At 36.2% G+C, this 7,932-nt stretch overlaps 1 long non-coding RNA gene across 1 annotated transcript; it reads left to right on the forward strand.

Moving 5' to 3' along the window:
• Window positions 1-7,194: 7,194 nt before the first annotated feature.
• On the forward strand, window positions 7,195-7,596 carry LOC143623954 (uncharacterized). Its single transcript, XR_013151999.1, has 2 exons — window positions 7,195-7,398; window positions 7,512-7,596. It is a non-coding gene; the product is annotated as an uncharacterized LOC143623954 (long non-coding RNA).
• Window positions 7,597-7,932: the final 336 nt, after the last annotated feature.

A 7,932-nucleotide genomic window follows, 5' to 3' on the forward strand; every position in this document is an offset into this window, starting at 1 on the left:
TATTTAATTTTAAATCTTTATTAGGGCATTTATTAATTCGTTGTAATCTTCGATTGTTATTACTACTTAGGATTCGTTCATTGATGCATCTCGAGCATGACGTTATTTTACTGTCTTACCGCACTTATTTCCTTCACTTATTGTTAAGGTGAATATCACACTCCCTCTTTTAACTCGTTTTTATTGTTTAGGGGACATGCGTTTAAAAATATTTTATTATTATTTAATACTCAACTTGCAACTGTGTTGTCATGTGTGTTTAACAATTTATGCCTAACGTGCTATATACTTTATTTGAATACATTTTGGAGAGGTCCATCATAATATCATAATAGTATGATCATACGACTGTCGTAGTAGCCATTGTTCAGTTCATCATCTGGCATCATGCTTGCTGACAACTTATTTAGCCACTGTCCAGTTCAGCTGGCATCGTGCTTACCGACAACATATTTACTTGCTCATCTGGTTAAATTGCTTATCACACTTGATACATTTTGCACATTTTTCTATTCTTATTATATATACACTCATCTTGTGTTTTACTCACTCAACTTAGTATTGACAAAAATTATTGTATTTTTAACACATATGTAAGTCACTGTATGATATAATTATCAAGTTTGTTTGAAGAAACTTAAGGTTGCATGTTAGAGAGAAGATACAAGAACTTAAATGTTTATTTTGTCTTTACTTATTTTATTTATGGATAATGTACTGTGGTATTTGAAATTTGTTGGACTATTTAAATTGGAATAATAGATATTATCATTTTAAATTTTGTATGATAGTACATTATAGCCATTGTCCAGTTCAGCTGGCATCGTGCTTACCGACAACATATTTACTTGCTCATCTGGTTAAATTGCTTATCACACTTGATACATTTTGCACATTTTTCTATTCTTATTATATATACACTCATCTTGTGTTTTACTCACTCAACCTAGTGTTGACAAAAATTATTGTATTTTTAACGCATATGCAAGTCACTGTATGATATAATTATCAAGTTTGTTTGAAGAAACTTAAGGTTGCATGCTAGAGAGAAGATACAAGAACTTAAATGTTTATTTTGTCTTTACTTATTTTATTTATGGATCATGTACTTTGGTATTTGAAATTTGTTGGACTATTTAAATTGGAATAATAGATATTATTTTAAATTTTGTATGATAGTGCATTAGAGCTGTGAGTAATCAGCTCACGCCCCGGCATGTTTTATTTATCTCAACATGTTTTATTTTCACCCTTCACTTAAACCCATCACATTCGGTCTTAATACATCACTAAAGCAACGTTTATGACTTAACTCAATATTATACAAAAAATTAGAACCGAAATTCTACTCATGGAGCACTTCTAATTATATAATACTCGTGACGTAACTCCTTAACAAGTTGATGGGCCAACCCGTGTTAACTCTAATAACAAGTAGCTAGGTTTTAGAGTTTTAAGAGGTAATTAGGGGTTAATTAGTTTTTTCGTCACCAAGTTTGCTTGAGTTTACAGATTCATGCTAACCAAGTTAAGGTTGTTCATATGAAAGATTTAATTGTAATCATTTAAACAAGGTTTTTTTAATTATATTTTATTAATAATATAATTAAATACTACCCATAGAACAAAATGTCAGGAATACCCACACTATGATTAGAGGTGGTCAAAAAAACCGGTCCCCGAACCGGTTTGCCGGTTTAAACCGGAAACCGGTTATTTAAAAAACCGGTTTTTTTAAAACCGGTTTGACCGGTTTACAAACCGCCGGTTTGTATATCGGTTATACTTTTTCTAGCCCAAACCGGTTATAAAAAAACCGGTTTTTTAAATTAACCGGTTACTAAAAAACCGGTTAACCGGTTTTTTTTAAAACCGGTTTATTACCGTTTTAGAAAAACCGGTTAACCGGTTTTTTAGTAACCGGTTAACCGGTTAAAAACCGGTTTTATGCCTTTGAGAAACGGCTATATAACCGTTGAGAAACGGCTATATAGGCGGGCTTGTATGAAGACGAGGTCAATCAAGGACACACTCAACCAATGGCCGATGAAGAAGCCGCGTACGACGATTACCTAAGGAATAGCTCGGGATCGGGTAGCGAAGAAAATAATGAGTAAGAAACAGCAAGTTGTTAATGTAATCGTGTCTAAGCATTCTTTAATGTTTGTATTTTTGAGTTACGAATATGCGATAACGATTTAATGTTTGTATTTTTAATGTAAAAGCTATAAATGAAAGTTATGTGTTTTTAATCTTCCAAGCAAAGAACCGTAACAACGAAAGCAAAGAATGGAGTCAGTCCGTTTTGCCTTGTAGTTACCGGTTTGCCTTGTAGTTACCGGTTTGTTTATACTGTGAAAAAATAATGGTTATTTAAAAAAAAAAAAAAAAAAAAACCGGTTAACCGGTTAGACCGGTTATTAAAAAACCGGTTAATAAAAAAACCGGTTTATTAACCGGTTCTAACCGGTTCCTAAACCGGTCCTAACCGGTTTGACCGGTTATGGTTTTCATACACAAAAACCGGTTATTAACCGGTCCGGTTTTTTTCCGGGACGAAAAAAACCGGTCCGGTTAATAACCGAACCGGTTTTTTTAAAAAAACCGATTTGTGCACCTCTAACTATGATCATGGCTCCTTAGTATTTTATTACAAGAAGTTTTTTTATGCAGGTGCGTTGCGGCGCGCAAGTAGTTTGTTAACCTAAGTGATCATGGCACTTCATTTATATGCTTCATACAACATGTCTCGATTTGGTATGCTGGTTACAAAAGATAATTTTGGCGGTTATTGTTGGTTCGTTGGTGCTAGTAACAAAAGATGCATTGTCTAGCTACACAAAAAATGGATGGCACAGGCTATTCCCACGGTGAAGAAACACCAGTCGAACCCCGACAGATTACGAGTAACCTGAGGGTTAGATAGACGTTTCCCACGAGGGGTTAATTCCGACAAGATGGTTCTTCCGATAACCTGCAAAACAGACACCGTGAGCTCGTCACTAAGAAAGGGGGGGGTTCCTCCTTGTGACCACCCTCCGACGTGAGAATCAGTCTATATTACTCTTTGAATATAAAAGTATATTATTAATACTAGAGCAGTTATCAGGTAAATTATACAAGATATTAGATGATGAAATGATATTACCATTTGATGTCTTTTATAGCCGAAGGTGGGTTTCCAAGGAGGTTTAGCCGGCCTACTACTCTGCCAACTGTGGCCTACGCACGTGCTCTGCTGGTAATTGGTGGATAGGCAGCGGCTGACAGTGACCAGGCGTGCTGTTCACTTTTCCTTTTCCACCAACTACAGGCTAGGCACGTGGTATAGCAGGAGTTGGTGAGCAGGTGGCGGCTATTGGTCACAGTGCTGTGGCGTGTTGTCTGCCATGCTGCTGTCAGTGAGCTGTCGTATCGTTGGTCAGATCTTTTGTCCATACCTCGTCAGGTATCACACAAAAGATCCTCCATTATTATACGGACTGGCTCATTTAGGCGGGAGTTTTCCCCCTCCCGCCTTTATGCGGGAATGTTCCCGGCTTTGCTCATTCCTTCTTCAGGTGACTACTGAATTATTACGAGTTGGAGCCTTTATGCGTGTAGCCATGCTGCGCGGGTGGCCAGTCCCTAATGGCGGGTATCCGCACCTGCGGGAACAGGTGGATACTTGGAAACCATTGGGAGGCATTTCCTGCGGGACCAGCTTGCGTACCGCATGTGAGGTCGTCACAACTCTGAGCGTGGTGGGTCCTGCGGGTTTGGTAGGTCGCGGCGCAGACGTCCCTATGGTGAAGTCTGCGGGTTCAACTGCGCAGACGTCCGTTTAAGGAGTCTTGCGTGTTCAACTGCGCAGACGTCTCCTTTTAAGGAAGTCTTGCGGGTCCTAACCACCTCTGCTGGGACCTACCTCTTCACACGGCCAATGGCAGAGCCACATAAAAGTCACCGGGTTTGGTCGAACCCGGTCCATTTTCGGATTTATATGTAACTTATAGGTACGATTTAATGAGCGAACTCATTCTTTTTCGGCGAGCAAAACCCAGTGTCACGAAATCTCTAGAAAGATTTCACCATTCGCCGATGAAAAAACAAAAAACATGAATTTTAGAGTGAGATAACGGTGTTGCATTCTTCAGCTTTGAGTGCATATCATTTAATTTTAAGGCATATATAGAGAAGATGGTATGAGGAGTCGTCTTGTCAATTTCTTGGCACTCACAAAATATACGTCTAGAGAAATATTGTTTTAATTATAATAATATATGTAGCATTGTATTTTGTTTAATGGTCGTCAAAATTCATCTATTTATTTTTATTATTTTGAACGGCTATAATATTATTAAAAAACTCCAATGCCTAGCAAGAAGCTTGAAATAGAGAAACGTACACCACCAAACTTCAATTTTTAAATGTACAATTACACAAACTCGACCAATCAAGTTCCTCTTGTCGCCCCTTATTTTTTATCCATAAGAACATACTCCTTTAATTTTGATTTCCTCTATCACCACTTTAAAAAATATTCGAACTAATTGAATGTGTAGCGATTATATGAACAATGCTTGCATTTCTATATTGAAAATAAGTTCTTTCTGATAGTCGCAATCAAAGATGTTATGATTCGTTTCAATACATGAAACTTGTATGGAACAATTATAATATGTAAACGTTTTTATTTAATTTGACTTTGTATTTTATTTTAATGTTGATGATGTATTTTAATTATGGTTGTGATATTGCATTTTATTTATTTGGTGTTTGCATTTCTTGTGCATCTGCTTACATCAAGATGATAATTCTATTGTTTGGGTTTCATGTGCATGGGTTCCATTTATGCTGAATTGAGATAAGCATTGAGTTTTTACCTGGTGGCAGGTGAAGGTGTTGATTTTGGATGTGGGATGTTTGGGGACATTGCTGTTGCCTTTGATACCTTGTTAATTACGAGTGCCCCGTAAATACAAAAGTCACCTGAAAAAAAATATAAATCATTCCGTAAGTCACAAAATACCTAATTAACCTTCAATTTGCACCCCTTAAATTCATTCATTCGCTCTGCAAGCTAATGACTTTTATTTTCACTTTTTGATAAATATTTTCTCAAACTTCAACGTGCGGGTTCAATTCTTGTAATCTCATAACACAAAAGGTTCTTTCTGTGTCTTAATTTTAAGATTTATGTTTTTAATTGTCTATTTGAGGAGGATTTGTGGTGCATATAAACATAATAGTAATAATAATAATATTAGATGAGTTAAAGAAAAGTATAGAAGTGGAGGATTTCGTAATCGATCATCTCCTAAACAGAGATGATAATGAAATAAAAAAGAAACCTAATCTTGAATCACCAGACCTGATTCGATTGATTGATTGATGTGTCTTTTCTCAAGGCGACCCGACTCAGAACCGCGTACCCACCAAATCGACATCTGATTTGAGTTCTTCTGAACGAATTTGGATCCGGGTGTGAAGGTGTAGGATAGGAGTCGGAATGTTGGTGGTGAGTGACAAGAAGGAGAGTGGTGGTGATGACTGATGAGACACAAACGTAAAGAAGAAAAGGAAGCTTAAAATGTGGAAATAGATCTAGGGGTTGAAAACTTGCTACTTAGCGGGTGTGGTAGGAAAGCTCAAGAAGAGATAGCAGGTTATTGACATCCTAATTTAACCTTTTTGATACGAATATCAGAACCGATAGAGCAAAAATAAAATGTTCCCTATGATTCTACAACCTTTTATCTATCTGGGTTTAGGAGTAGTAATAATAGGCTAGGCGCATAAAAGTAAAGTAGTAAATTCCTAGTGATCCAATTACATAAAAGAGTTTTAACTCCTAGACCCGGCAACTTGACATAACATAGGGTTGACGATGCGTTTATGTTGCTAACATAGGGTAGCAGTGACGCGTTATCAACTAACGAACCCCTGCTTTAAACATTAACGCATCATTGCTACCTTATGTTAGCAACATAACGCATTGTCAACCCTATGTTATGTTAACACATCGTCGGTGTTCGCTAACATGTCGCCGGCAACGATATACCAAAGAGACAAATTTGGAAACTTGAATTTGATGGGACAAACTTGGAACCACATTATATAAATGGGCCATTTTGGGGATTTTCCCTATATAAGAGGTTTTTTTTGTGTCGTCACAAATCCTTCTCATACGTCTCATTTTTATCTTCCTTTATATTTTAACTTTACCCATATAACATAATCAAGAGAATTCAGATATTTAGTATCTAGGTAACTTTTGTATGTATTAATTGACATTTTTTATAATTTATTTCCTAAAAGTAAAGTGTGCCCTTTTAAATTAAGGTAAAGATCCTAATATTTGTTACATGTTTAGATAGTATGATGTTTAAAGAAGTATAAATCTATTATGTGTGGTATAATTGTATCTATTGCTCTAGTTATGTGCAACTATCCATTTTCTTTCTCCCGCTACATCTGAAGTACAACATACAATTGCTTATTAAAGTTTTTACGTAACAACTTTCTATGTTGAACACATTTACGTACAAAGAAAACATTTATATCAACATTGACAAATGACACTATATTTTTAACTTTACACGACCTAATTCTCTTTATGGCACCCTCTTTTTAACTTTACACGACCTAATTCTCTTTATGAAATAATTTAGCCTGATTGTTCTATATAAAAGTCCATCAGGTGTTTGGGATTCCTTATTTTTGCATCTTTATGACTTATGGAAAAGTCACAAATCACAACCTTGTGACTTACAAAACTTTTCCTATGAGTGGCGTTTTAGAGTCTTTTTCCCACTACCACTTTTTGTAATATGCCCATAAGCTGACTAGACATCACATGGCGTAAAATGCCCAGGTGTGTCTAGTTTTGACTACGCATGCTCTAAAATAAGCAAATCCCAAACACCCCTTAATTTATCTTAAACAATTATATAATATATTGTTCTCAACATTTGAATAAATTGTGATCGTCAGATCAAACTCAAACTAAATCTGGACCATTTAAAGTCTAGAAATTCCTTCTAGAAGGAGAAGTTAAAAAGCAGTACCATACTCTGGCGGTTTTCGCTTTCCCGCTTCTTTTACTCACCACGTCGCCTCCATATTTACCTCCTCCTCCTCCTCCACATAGAACGCAAGACCATACTCATTTTTCCTCTCCTTTTCTTCAACCATATATCGGCAAGAGATCGATCGGTCACTTCCACCACCAGGGTAAGTAATCAACCACTGCCGCCCAATCACTGAGCAGCCTCCACGGAAGCTACCCTAATCAGTCATCGCCAGTGTTATTGTCTAATCGCAAAGTGAAAAACAAAATTCAATTCAAGTTTCCAGTTAGCGTTTGCAATCCGAGCCAACCGCATCAAATTTGGCTTCTACAATTACATGTTCTTGGTTTGAAATTTCTTCCAGTTTTAATTATTTCGTTGACCTAATTTGAATTTGGTTTATGATTGGCACTGATAATTGTTATAGTCATCACTCATCAGTTGTAGTTTGTCTTGCAGGTCTGTACAAAATAATAGAATATGAAAAACATATCATAAAAGGATCCCATAATCGAAAGAAATATGAATTTCTTCTGTTTGGTAACTTTAATTTCAACCATATCCTTTTGCAATTCGCATTTACCTTCATTAGTTTTGATAGTTGGAATTTCTTTTAGCTGAATTGATTATCTTTTACAATATTGATTCAACACTGAAGATGAACTAGGCTTTAGAAACCGGGGATCGTCAACGACTCAGTCCTTCAGGTCTGAATCTATGATCGTGTGTTAGTATTTGGATTACAACTCTCCCCTGATTCTTAGATTTGTGATATTGTGCATTTAGTTTGTTATTTGAGATGTAAAACAGTATTGATTATACTACTAATTTGGATGGAAATTTGGGATGTAAAGTGCAAGTCTTATAAGACCATTTGGGA

This window comes from Bidens hawaiensis, unplaced genomic scaffold (assembly GCF_021521415.1).
Source record: "Bidens hawaiensis isolate Kalapana, Puna unplaced genomic scaffold, B.hawaiensis_p1.1 tig00003649_1, whole genome shotgun sequence".
NCBI lineage: Eukaryota > Viridiplantae > Streptophyta > Magnoliopsida > Asterales > Asteraceae > Bidens > Bidens hawaiensis.